The following is a 13726-nucleotide window of genomic DNA, read 5'->3' as shown; positions in this document are numbered from 1 at the left end:
TCACTAATGTTTAAACAAAAATCATGTTAAAACAAGAATAGAAATGGATGGAAAATGGTTGAATACGCAAATCGTCAAATCAGAGCAATGTTTCAACCAGAGTCAAAAATATTCCAAAAATGAGAGAACCAACACTCAGATGAAATCCTACCAGCATTCTTATTGGGGGTGGGGGTGGGGGGCAGTCAGAACAGGGCTGAGAGACAAATTTTGTGGTCAGGAGAGATTTTACTACAGCATAGTCTGAAAGAACAATGAACATAATTACGGAATGTAGCATCCAATCTGACCCTTGGAATTTGTTTCCTGAAACTGACTGAATTCTTCCAAACAGCACAATGCCTGAGGCCAAACCGTCCTACCAGCTTTACACCATAGTTTGGCTCAATTGTGACCCTGGGAACCAGGTTCCCCAAGGCTCAGGGTTCACAACAACACTCCAGGGCAAATGGCCAAGGTGAGTCACCCCTACTCCAGGGACCCCTACATCTAGATCCCAGGAGACGTCTCACTTGAGATTAAAGTAAAACCACAGTAAACAGTCACTATCAATCTCCTAGAGTTTCTTACTCATATTGGTTTGATATCTTTAAAAAGCTACCTGTTTGGGTTTTTTTCTATTAGAAATTTCACTTTTAATACTGTGAATGATTCCCTGAAACATTTGGTTCTTTCTTCCCTTTGTACTCCTCTTAAAAACTTTAAAAAGTACAAAAACATGCCAGTCTTGTTATTGGCTATTAAAGGTATTTTGATTCTTGATGGCTTGGAAAAAGTAATCTGAAAAGAAAAATGAAATACATGCGAATCACCCGTGTCCTACTGAAATTCAGGACGAGGAACCTTAATAGCACCGTGTTACAAGCGCCTCTGCTAACTGAAAAGACAGCAGTTGGAAACCAGGAGCCACTCCACAGAAGAAAGATGAGGCTTACAGATTTCTAGTAAAAATGAACAGTCTCCCAAACCCCTAGAGGCATTTCTACTCCGTCCAGAGATCTCTCTGAGTGGGGAGAGACTTGACAGCGTTGAGGTTGAGCTGGTTTGATTGGTCAGAGCCGTGTCAATGATGCCTAACAACGTGACTACGTAAGCACGCTGCCAAGGGTAACTTGAAAAGGTTCTAGGTTTTCCGGTTTGTTCAGGAGTTGTCATCACTGGAACCCTTGAAACCGTCACAGGCCATGGGATTCTCGTGCCCTTTCTTTTTTTCCCCATTACTCTTCCTTGTACACTGTCTTTACCTGTCTAAACATTTAACCACGTGAATGGGGTCCTCTTTTTAGTGTTTCTGGAGAGCTGAATTCTCTGTGGCTCCCAATCTTGACCCCTGACATCTTTTTGCTCAGAGAACAATGGTCAAATCAGCAGCTGTTACTCTTTGGTTTAAGGGGAGGTCAGTAAGTTGAAAGTCAAGGTGACAAAATAACCGAAAGCTCTAAAGGGTCCTCTTTACAAGTGACTGGATGTGATTCTTGCTCATTGCCAGACGTGAAGAATCTGGGAGCATTTCAGAAATGTCAGAAATTTTGCCCGAAAGCAACTTTGATTTTGTGGCCGCTTCCCATATACTTGGTCTTTTACTAGAGTCTGGGAGGCCCAGCTGGATGCCAATCTTTTATCAGAGAACCACTGTTTTTGTTTTTTTCCTTTGGTGAATATCTGATTGTTCTCTTTTCCTAGAAAGAGCACCAGTCCTCTCCACTGCCCTGAGCAGGGCTCCTCGTTCTCCAGACAGTTCCTCCAGCTGACGCCCCAACTGCAAGGAATGTGAATGCCTTGGGAAGTAGTCCAGAGAAGGGAGAGGAGGGCCAGCCAGCCACAACTTCTTCATGCATAATGCCTCCCTGTCTTCCTCCAGAAGGAGCCCCGGGGGGACTGAGAATCACAGGCATTGGGCTGAGAACCACAAGGTCAGTGGTTCAAACCCAGTAGGTGACTTCTGGAGAAAGATGAGGCTGTCTGCTCCCATAGGTTTTACAGTCTTGGAAACCCAACATTGGGTCACGCTGAGTCAATAATCTCCAAGACGACAGTGGGTTTGGTTTGGGTCTTCCCCAAAAGCAACCCTGATAGTACCATGGTTCAAGTGCTTGAATGCTAACCAAACGTCAGCAGTGGAACCCACTAGGCACCCCTGGAGGGAAAGGCGTGACAGCCTGCTTCTGAACCACTCGTGTCCGTGCAACCCTGTGAGGCAGCTCTACCTTGTCTTATAGGGTTGCTATATGAAGCATGGCAGTGGCTTGAATTTTGGGTTGGGTCTTCCCCAGCTTATCCTCAAACCCCAACAGACTTGGGCTTTCCGGTGACTTTAGGAAATTCCTTTAAAAAACAAGAGAAAAAGGAAGGGAGGCAGGAAGGTAATGAAAGGGGAGGGAAAGAATGGTAGGACAGGGAAAGAAACAGAAAATGATGCACAATTTCAATGGTGGCTATTCACACACAACACCGTGGTTTGGTCTCCCACCATTTCTTCCTTCATTTTTAACTTTTAACTCTTAATAAGGCTAATTAATACAAACTAGCCACAAGAATGACAACTTGTGCTTCATTGTTCTGAAAGCAACTCCCCTACTAATCTCTGAGAGCCTACTACCGTATATACGAATATAAGTTGACCCGAATATCAGCCAAGGCACCTAATTTTACCACCAAAACTGCATAAAACTGTGCTGAAAAACTCAGCTTATATACAAGTATATACGGTACCTCCTAGAGCCCTCTGTCCCTCTGTGTGGGTTCTTCATTGGCTCAACCCCTGCAGAATCTGGCAAAGGATCAAAGTAAGAATCCCATTGTCTTCTTTTTAATACTGTTTCTCACACTGGAGTGTGAGTGGAGCCATGCTTCCTTCAGATTCTCTTTATTTCTGAGGTCCATAGAGATTTGCATGCATTCTCCTGTCTTTTCAAAAATCAAGAGTGAATATTCCCTAGAACAATCACGAAGACTTGGGTAAGGAGTCCTGCACCTTAGAAAAAGAAGTTACCCGCACACTTGTTCAAACAAAATGCGTGCCAGTTTTCTCTATTTTATAATCTTATAAAAAACGTTTCACTTACACCATGGGATTCTGAACATGTTTATGAACAATTTCCAAGTGTTTTGAAGTCCAGGGTTAGAAGCCAGTAATTGTCACTTGATGGGTTTGCGGGCCCATTGGCGGGCACAGTACCACCAGGCTGGCTTTGTTCTCTTCTCCCTCCCAGGGACTACTAGGTCTTTCTCAGACCCTCTTGGTCTTGTGGGGCTCGGATAGTTATGGGGACCTTCTTTGATTTATGAGTCTCTCTCAGGGCAAAGTTCTTAAATGAGCTGTTGCCTGGCCATCAGCCCAGTCATTTCCAAAGTGCTTTTACACTTGCTATCTTCCTGCTTCCCACCCCACTCCAAAAAAAGAGAGAATGTAGGCTATTAGCACCAGGCTTTAAAGACTTAGGATGGCTTTCAGCTCATTTCCAAATGTGTGTGGAAGTCAAACTAAGCCCTCAACCCCAGCAGCCCCGAGTCGTCTTTAATGCAGACAGTAGAGGGGAACAAGTTGGTCAGATCATCTTCCAATATTGTTTTCCAATATTGCCCCTAAAACTGCCGAAAGTTTACCTGCGTTATGTACTGGAGAGAAAGGAATTGGATCCACAACTGGAAAACTGCTCCATTTCAAAGGGTGCCTTTTCCATTGAGTTATTAAGAAATTCATGAACCAGGGTGGAGACTTCTCAAATCAGAATGGGACAGCTGGAGAAAGTATTTATGGTGAAATATTTGAAGATGAAAATTTCTGTCATCAGCATGATCAGAAAGGTGTTTTGAGTATGGCAAATGCAGGGCCCAATACAAATGGTTCTCAGTTTTTTATCACAACAAGTCCAACCCTCCATTTGCATGGTAAACGTGGAATTGGGCCAACTTGCGGAATGGGTTCTTAAAGGAATGGTTTAACTCCTTTATTATTAAAGCAATGGGTGGCAAGGATGCTGGAAACTGTAGAAGTGAAAGGTGAAAAGCCTGGCAAATTCTGCATTATTGTAGAATATGGATACTTGAAAGAAGGGGAATATTCCCAATGGCTCTGGTGACAGTCATCTGGATTTCCCTGAGGATGCAGAAATAGACTAAAAAGATGTAGATAACATTTTATTGATAACAGAAGACTTAAAAATATTGCAAATATTTTTCTAAAACCCAGAACTGGGAGTTGTCCATAAAGAAGGCTGCCGAAGTTTTAAGGTATGTAGAAGGTTCAGAGACTGTTATTGAGAAGGCAGATAGATCCAAGCTACAACCTATCCCTTTAAGCTGTGTGCTGAATATTAGAGCTTGTCAACTAAAGATGTCCAATTGGAAGGGAGCAGCTGACAGCTGCTTGGAGGCCCTTGAACTAGATCCATCAAATACCAAGTAACTATACCTAAGAGCTTAAAGGTGGCAAAGATTAAAAGAAGACGATCAAGCGCTGGCAGGTCTCGAGAAAGCTCAGGAGACAGCACCCAAAGATAAAGCTCTCCAGGCAGAATTGCTGAAAGTCAAGCAAAAGATCAAGGCACAGAAAGCTAAGGAGAAGGTAACGTATGCAAAAATGGGTGCTTAATAAAATTTTGAATTTTGTTCAAATACTATGCATTGGCTATATAAAGGCAATAAGAAGATTTCAGGGTGTTTGTCTGGTTATCCAGAAAGTGTGTCTTTGTACGCTTTAGCTTCCCATTGCTGGTTGATTAGGAATATTGCTAAGGCCTCTTAATAAAACAATGTCACAACTGTTTGTTCTCACTCTCCACTCACTCTCATTGAGTCGATTCTGATGCATGGTGCCCCGATAGGACAGAGTAGAACTGGCCCTGTGGGTTTCTGAGACTTTAACTCTTGACAGGAGTAGAAAGCCTCGTCTCTCTCCTGCAGAGCTACTGATGGTTTTGAACTACTGACTCCACACTGAGAAGCCCAATGCAGAATCCTTATGCCAGTCACATTCTCGAGCTAATAGAAACTTATCTCACATACTGTCCATTTGTTCACACAAACATTTATCGAGGGCTTCCTCTTGGTTGCCATTTGAGCCAGATCTAACTCACGGGGACTGTATTTATCACAGAACGAAACGTTGGCGGTTCTACACCATCTTCATGATGGTGTGTGTTTGACCGTCCTGGGAAGTTTGACTCCTCTCTTACAGTTATTGCGTCGTGCCTCCAGCACTATTTTCCAGCCATCTAGTGGAGTTTGTTGTTAGGTGCCACGAGTTGGGTCTGATGCGTGTGATCGTGTGTACAACACAAGAAAACAAAACGCTGCCTGGTCCCAGGTCGTTCTCACAGTCCCGGCCCTGTGTCAGCTCATTGTTGTCATCACTTGACGATCCATCTGTTGAGACACATCCTTTTCTTATTTTTCTTTTTTTCACTAAGCATGCTATCCTTTTCCAGAGTTAATATGTCAAAAGTCTATAAGACAAAGTCTCAACGTTGTCACTTCTAAGTAGCATGCTTGCTGTACGTTCTCCAAGAGAAATGTGTTCATTCTTCTGGGCGTCCGTGGTCCATTCAGTATTCTTCTCTAACATCATAATTCAAGCACATCAATTCTCTTTGGTCTTCCTCATTCCTTAGTCAGCTTTCACATTCTTATGGGGTGATTAAAAAATACCTTGATTTGGTTCAGGTGCACCTCAAAGTAGCATCTTTGTTTCAACGCTTAAAGAGGTCTTTTGCAACCAATTTGTCCAATACAATACAATATGTCCAATACATTTACTATATTGGATAATCTTTTTAATGGTTTTATTGGTAAAACTTCACATATCATACACTGTAATCATTCAATCATATTAAGAAAAGCCTTGCAATCATCATCACTATCAGTTTCAGAACAATTTCTTCCTGCTCATACGTATGGTTGTTGGCACCCCATGCACCATTCCCAACCTCCCACCCATGACCCTAAGTAATCATTAACCCATTAATTGTCTCTGTAGATTTACCTATCCTGGATTCCATATATAGACTGTCATAAAAAACACAAACCAGAAACAAACAAAACCAAAAATAACAACAAACCAAAACAGAGAAAAACCTTAACTGAAAAGAGAGCAGACAATATTAAAAGCTGAAACAATTTTAAGATGGGTCAAAAAGGAGATCAAATGATAAGTTGTTACATTTTAACCTAATTACATCTTCCATAACCAACTTTACAATACTCTGTGTTTAATAGCAAGACTATTCACATCCCTGGACAATGATCAGAGGGGAGTCAATGGAAACCTAATCCATGTGGGGACCCTGCCAATGGATTTGGGGCTGTCACGGTCATCTACAGCCTTCTATAAACCTGGTCTTCACAACTTAAAGTCTGATACAGTTCCTTCCTTTAGATTTGGATTTTATTATTTACAATCCTTGGATCCCCAGGCTGATATCCTTCTTCAATGTGGACTTAGTTAAAGCCTCATTTAATTGGCTGCTTGTTTGAAGACAAGCCTTTAAGACCCCAGGCATTATTCTTTCTGATAGTCAGGCATCATCTGGTTTCTTCACCACAGTTGTCTATAGCACCCATATCTTCAGTGCTGTCTTATGGAGGGGGAGGATTGAGCAGGGTCATGTCACAAGAGCTAGTTGTTCTTAGATTTGGTGGTAGAATTAAATGTGAGCTCCAGATCCATTCACATATCTATGGTTTATATGCATATGGTTCATCTTAGACATATCATTATCATTTTATGATACAGAACATTACAAATCATCCCCATGTAAGGTAATTTTATTGATAGTATAGTGTATTTAGCCAGTGGCATAGAATTTAAAACACTTGAGAAAAGGAAATTATACACGTATAGGCCATCTTTTCAGATCAAAATATTTGAATTGTTGACTTGTACAGATTAGACCCTTAAGTGACTGGGCACTATTTACACCAACAATGAGGGTTGGGTATAGGGGAAAACTTTCAATAACAATTATTCAAAAGGGCTAAACCATGCCTGCCAGACTAATACATATCATTAAAAAAAACACAAAGAGAGCATTAAAATAATAGGCATATTGTAGTTCCACGTCACCATTCACTGGGCACCCTCAAAGCAAGAGATCTGAATCAAAGTCCAACAACCACCAATTCCCTAACCTTGGGATAAGTCTTCTGTCTCTTCTCACACTAGGGCACTTCAGCCCGAAGTCCAAAGGGGTATATCAGTTCTTTAAATCTGCTATAGGTGAGTTTGAGGTAAGGCCTAGTTTGCTTAGTGGGGTTTTATATTGGATAATCTTATGATTAATAAAGTTTGGATTAGCTAATTTCCATAAATCAACCTTCAGGCCTTTCTTCCTCATCTGTTTTAATCTAAGCCCCATTGACAGCCTGTCCATCATGGATATCTCTGTTGGTACTAGAAATACCAGTAGCTAGTCCTTTATCATTATACCAACATGCAAGCCACCATTGTATGAAAGACTGACAAGTGGTGATTCAAAGAAGTAATACTCAGGTGGTATAGTGGTTATACCTTGGGCTGTGATTTGCAAGGTCAGCAGTTCAAAACCACCATGGGCACCATGGGAGAAAGACTGGGCTTTTTACTCCCTTAAAGAGGTACAGTCTTGAAAACTCACAGGGGCAGCTCTATAGGGGCACTATAAGTTGGCATCAACTCGACAGCAGTGAGTGAGTGTGACTGAAACTGCTTCCAGAAAACGATGTCTACCCTACTAAACTTACTATTTCTGATGATTTGGAAGGGACACCGGGCTCTGGCAACTCTTCAGGTGTCTTTTGTTGCATCTCTGTTATTCCCGGTTTTGGTATGGGCCAAAGAAGCAGTTGATGTGTGATGATCTTAAAGGTTAACCTTTAGCCACATGTGTGGTGCTCAATGTTGCATTCAAACTTATAGTAGACTCCCAGCAAGTGAAACTGTGTGCTTATAAAACAGATTCATATTGCAGTAATTATTTAATTTACAAAGCATTCACCTTTAAATATCTTTTAAAGACTGGGTTAATTTGCATAATTTCAAATTAGACCCATGATCATATGAATATTCTTAAAGGTGCATATTGAGCATCCTCTCTCTTCCTAAAACCCAGCTACCCACCCACACATTCACATACACACCCTTCATCACCTATATTCCATCCAGCTGGTGAAGTAGCCCGTCAAGCCATTCAGGCATCAGAATGGGATGAGAAAGAAGAGTGACCATGCGCCATTCTCATTACTCCCTGTGGTACCCTAGAATCCAAACACATTGGCGCTGCATTCAGCCTCTGAGATCACCTGGTGCAATCTCATCCTGTGGATGAGACTGTGAAATTCACCTTAGTTGGCCAAGGCCATACAGCTTGAGAATGGCTGGGCTAGCCTGAGAAGCCAAGTTTTGAGGCTCCCATCATTAGACTGCTCTTTCTACTACATTCTCTTCCCATTCTTTGCTGGGAAAGGTAAGATGTGCTTCTGCTTTCAAAGGCCACTGGACAAGGAGACGTGACCACATTGCCTGAAAACTCTTATTCTGATTCACGAATGCACGCCCACTGACGCCCTCCTCTGATTGAATCTGGTCAGAATCGTCCGCGCTAGAGGACAATGTCCAGAATGAAGGTGGGCCAAGGTGAGCCCTGCTTGATGCGAGCCGTGGCTGCTTCTACCCCAAATGGTCAATAACTTAAACATCTTGGCTTAAAAGAAAAAAACCAAAGCTGAATATTCTGAGTTAGTTCCGCTTTGTGTCAAAACCCCATGCTACATTCTTTAGTCATCTCGATGGATTCCTGAGAACCCCATCTGTATTTTTAGGCTCCTTTGAAGGATGCAGCTCACCCTGAAGTGCTGGCTTGTAAGCAGGGCCTCTGAGCACCATGCTGATCAGAGGTGGGGGTGGGGTGGGGAATCTGGGCATCACAGACTGACTGACAGTTTTAGGTTTCATTTTACCAAAAATATAGAACTTTTCTCTGATTAGAAGAAATGCCAACAAATCTTTTTTTCCTTTTTCTTTTTCATTCTACAGGCACATCGACTAAAGCAGCCGTCCATTGGAGGATGGTGCAGGGCAGCATACCATTTTCATATTCTCTTTCTATGGCCACCCATATTTTTAATTGTTGTTTTAAAAAAACGACTTAATCCCGAACCTTCTTAGAACCCTGACTTGTCTTTCCTTTGAGGTGGAAATATTTGTCACAGTCTTGTTCTGTTGCCCAATAAATCAAAATGCTGAGCCTGTTGTAATAAAAATAGTTGCTTTGAAGTATAACCTTCAATGTCTAATTTCCTACCAGCATTAATGAGGCTCTAGCCAGTCATGTGGGGGGAGGGGTGGGACTAGGGTTTCTTTCTTTCTTTCCTCCCCTTTCCCTGTCTTTTTGTGTGTGTGTTCTTCCAGCATGCAGGCTGTCTAATGACAGGATTTTGTGTTCCAGATGTTTTGGCGAGAGAAAGCAGCAAGCGCCTGTATACATCTCAGGCCTGCTGCCACCCAAGTGGCTGTGACGTCACTGGCCACCCTGAGCCTAGCCAGACAGTCCCCACCACCCCTCTTATGGAACGTTGCTAGCCCTTTGGTCATCAACACAAAATAACAGACATTCTTTCATGCAGCACATCCAAAGAAGGGCGAGAGGGAAGCTAAAACCACACAGAAGTTGAAGCCCATGTGGTTTTAATAAGAAGAAAAGAAAGAGGTGGTTTAATTAAGTAATAGGACTAGACTCCCCGGTGGTTAATAAGGTAATTTGCCACATGATTAAAGGTATGTGAAAGCAGAATTTCTGTGGCGGCATTCTCGCTCTTTGGAAATGTGGCTTGTTAGTCATTGGAACGTTACTGCCCTTTTGAAACAAGATGCAGGGAACAAAGAGTCACTCCTAAAATTCTTTCATCTTCACCTTCATCTGTTCAGGAGTGAGGGGGACGCAGACCTTTAGGGAGCCCACAACCTATGGGCCACACACCCCACCCCACCCCAGCAGGGGCGATCTCAGAGCTAACATCTCTCCCCAGTCTTCTCAGTGGCAGAATGAAACCACAGAGGCCCCGGGAGGTTCCAGAAGGAACAGATGAGGCTCTGCTCTCACCTGTTCCCTGAAGGTGGTTAATGTTCCACAAACAGAAGCTTCCAGAACACTAGTTCCGTTTTAGATGCTTCTGTTTCCTTACGAGGACCCTGGTAGGGTAGGAGTGTGTTCCACGTTGGGGAACTGACCGCAAGGTCAGTAGTTGCAAAGCACCAGCTACTCAGCAGGAGAACGAGGAGACCCCTACTCCTGAATGAGTGACAGCGTCGGAGACCCACAGGACCCGTCCTCCCTCTCCTAGAGGGTCGCTAGGTGTGGGCATGGACTCCACGGCAGTGCATTGGGAGTGGGTTTGGGTTTGCTTATTGACCATCTACCTGCTTGCCTTTGTCCCACTTCCCTCCTTACTACATCTGCAGTCCCCGTGGCCTCTGGACGCTGTTTTCTTACCTTTGCTATGTATTCAGGTGAGGAACAGGTGCATACCAACAGGAGCCCCTGCCGCTGGGGAAACAGGGAGGGCTGCCCAGCTGCTAGGAGGGACTGGCTATCTTTCTCCAAACCAGTCTGCCAGACCCTGTGTGCTGAGCCGCTGATGCCAGGATTCCTGTCGGTGACTCTCTGAAATCGCTTTACCTCTTCTGGGAGTCACTGCTGTGGGATCAGGGATAGAGTCAGTGTCCGAGTTTTGGTATCATGGACCCTGCCTCTATCCAGAAATAAGAATGCCCAGCCTGCTTCATAAGGAGCCCTGGTAGCACAATGGTTAAGCGCTCGGTTGTCAAGCCCCCCAAAGTTGGCAGTTCAAACTCACCAGCAGCTCCATAGAAGAAAGGACCTATGATGTGCTCCCACAAAGATTACAGCCTGGGAAACCCAGGGGTGTTTGTACTCTGCCATAGCGGGTCACCAGAGGTCCATCACAATTGACTCAACAGCGGGCAATGACAAAAAAACCAACTTGATACAGCTACAGTGGAGAATGCTCTCTAAAATGCAAGGTGCTGCAGTACATGTCAGATTACTATTATTATATTTCTCAACCAAAAATCCCACTGACATCCAGACAACTGTGATTCATAGCAACCCTATAGGACAGAGTAGAACTGCTCGCAGGGTTATGAGGCTGGAAACCTTCACGAGAGGAGCCAGTCTCATCTTTTGTCTCCCGCTGAACAGCTCCTCGTGGGTGCAAATGCTTAGCAGCCCGATGCTTAATCCACTGTGACACCAGTGGCCCTTTTATAGTCCTCAAGACCCCCTTAATGTCCTCAAGGCCAGGCGCCTCCCAGTTCGAATAGTCTATGATATGGTTCATTCACTTAGTCGACAAATGTATATTGAGCTGGAGCTACTTCAAGGAATAGGCAGGCAAAGTCGCCTGGAGCTCCCATCCAGGAGGAATGCGGAACAATAAACTACAAACGAACAGGACTCTTAGACAGTACACGGGAGCCCTGGTGGTGGAGCGATTGCACGCTGGGCTGGGATCCGCAAGGTCAGCAGTTCGTAACAGCCAGCCGCTCTGCAGGAGCAAGATGGAACTTTCTACTCCCTTAACGAGTTACCGTCTCTGACTCTCACAGGGACCCTTTACCCTGCCCTGTAGGGTCACTATGAGTCAGCATTGACGCGACGGCAGTAAGTTTGAGTTTTGAGATTAGACTATAATCAATATAAATGTAAGTGTAAATATAAATAGGTACAATAAATGTTGCAAGGGAGATAGATGGTTTTCTGTAAAGTGTATTTATGCAAAGGTTTGGAACCTTGGAAACAGAAGTTTTACCCTGTCCTCAGGCTCCCTGCATGTTGGAATCGGCTCCATGACTATGGATTTGTTTGGGGCTGGGTTCGTAATACGTGTTATGAAGAAACTAAATAAGCTGCCATAAGGGGAAATCAATGAGTGGAAAGCTCTTTAGACAAAGAAAGCCGCTAGAAAACAAAAGATAAGGAAAAGCCAGCCACCCAAAGAGGAGCAAAAAGAGCATTGCAAAGAGAGGGTTGGGTGTGCAAGAGCCTGGTGTGTGGGCAGAGGGAGGGCACAATGAGCCGCCCGGACACGGGATCACAGACGGCGGCAGGGTCCCATCGTGCGGTATCTCAAAGGAAACCATTCAGAGTGCAAAAGGGAGCTGGGCCAGGCGCAAGGCAGGGGTACAAACTGTTCTAACGTACATGCCTTGTTAGAATATGAGAGGGCTTCAAAAAGCTCATGGAAAATTTAAATGAAAAGATGATGGAATTTTTTCCCCCAGGGAATTTTTAAACCCCTCATATCACTCTGGCTACTGTATGGAGAATGGACTATAAGAGGCACGTTGAAAGAAAGACCAAGCATGAACTCCTAAAGTAATCCACTTGCACACACACACACACACACACACACACACACACACACACACAGTGATGACAATGGCTATAGGCAAGTGGGGAAATGTGAAATATTTGGGAATATCTGACAGTACGGCCTAGAACATTTACCAAGGGTCTGGGTCTCCCTGGTGGGCACATTACTAGGACAGAATAGACGGTGACACAGAAGGTCAGAACAGAAGGGTGAAATTCCAGAGAAGGAAACATTTTTTTTGTGGCCTGTTCTTCCCTTAAAAAACATTGTTTGTGGACCTCTCAATTAGCTTTCTCCATGTCCTGATGCCCAGGGACAGAGAGCATCTCTAAATACACCATGCCCTTCCTGACCACATGTGGCTAGGTAAATGGAAATCAATTCCCTTCAAGTGACAGAGCAAACTAACATGTGTTGCAGACACAAGATCGCCTTGTTTGAGGCTGACCCACAGATGCCTCGATTCCGTTAGCGCTGTCTCCCGTAGCTGGTGTAACTCAGACAGCTTAAGCTTAAGGTTTTCCGTTGTAGGGGTTGCTAGGTGCTGTCCAGCCGGTACTGCCTCAAAATGACCAACAAAATGAAACACCTCACAGTCCAAGGCCATGCTCACAATGACTCTTATATTCGAGCCCATTGTTGCAGACACTGTCAATTCATCTCGTCCAGGGCCCTCCTCTGTTTTGCTGCCCCTCTGCTTTACCAAGCAAGATGTCCTTCTTCCAAGACTGGTCCCTTGTGGGAAACAGAAAGATTTCTCCCCAGTTGTCTCCCCAGATATGTTAGACTTAGGACACCGCTTGCAGCTAAAGGTAAATGATGGTCAAGTTACCTCCCTGAAGGCAGTCAGTTGCCAAACAACTATCTGGACTGGTAGGGTCCCCTCCCTGCTGTGAAAGGCAAAGGGCTACTTCTCCCTAAAGGCTTACAGATTTAGTGCCTGTAGGTGGAGTTTTACACCATACTGATAATGGCTTCTATAGTGAGTCAGAGAACAGGCCAAACTAGCTCAGGGACATCCAAAGATAGGCTGCCATCCTGAATCTAGGATCCGCCCATTTTATCACATGTATACCCCCAATGCCTCCCCTTCCTATTATGTGTATACCCCTAGATCACCCCCTCCCATTACTGTATTACCTATAGCACAACCCTTTCCTGTGATGTATGTCTTCACCTGTAATTAGGGGGCTTGAATGTCCCCAGAGAATATAAAAGCTTTGGTTAGCAATAAATCTCTCTCTCTCTCCACGTGGACCACCAAGTGAGGCTGGGGTGAGCATTGCTCCCATGTATGTGTCTGACTCCATTATTTCAATCTCTCTTCTATCTCTCATGCTCTCTATGACTTTACTGT

At 44.1% G+C, this 13726-nt stretch overlaps 1 pseudogene; it reads left to right on the top strand.

Annotated features, from left to right (window-relative positions):
- The first annotated feature begins 3465 nt into the window (after positions 1-3465).
- On the top strand, positions 3466-4594 carry LOC101657822 (annotated as a pseudogene).
- The last annotated feature ends 9132 nt before the right edge of the window (positions 4595-13726 follow it).

The sequence above is a fragment of the Echinops telfairi genome, unplaced genomic scaffold, assembly GCF_000313985.2.
Source record: "Echinops telfairi isolate 266 unplaced genomic scaffold, ASM31398v2 ScPeMD7_7469;HRSCAF=8507_1, whole genome shotgun sequence".
NCBI classification, from domain to species: Eukaryota; Metazoa; Chordata; class Mammalia; order Afrosoricida; family Tenrecidae; genus Echinops; species Echinops telfairi.
The sequence above is the reverse complement of the archived record's forward strand: the minus strand, read 5'-3'. Positions and strand labels throughout refer to the sequence as shown.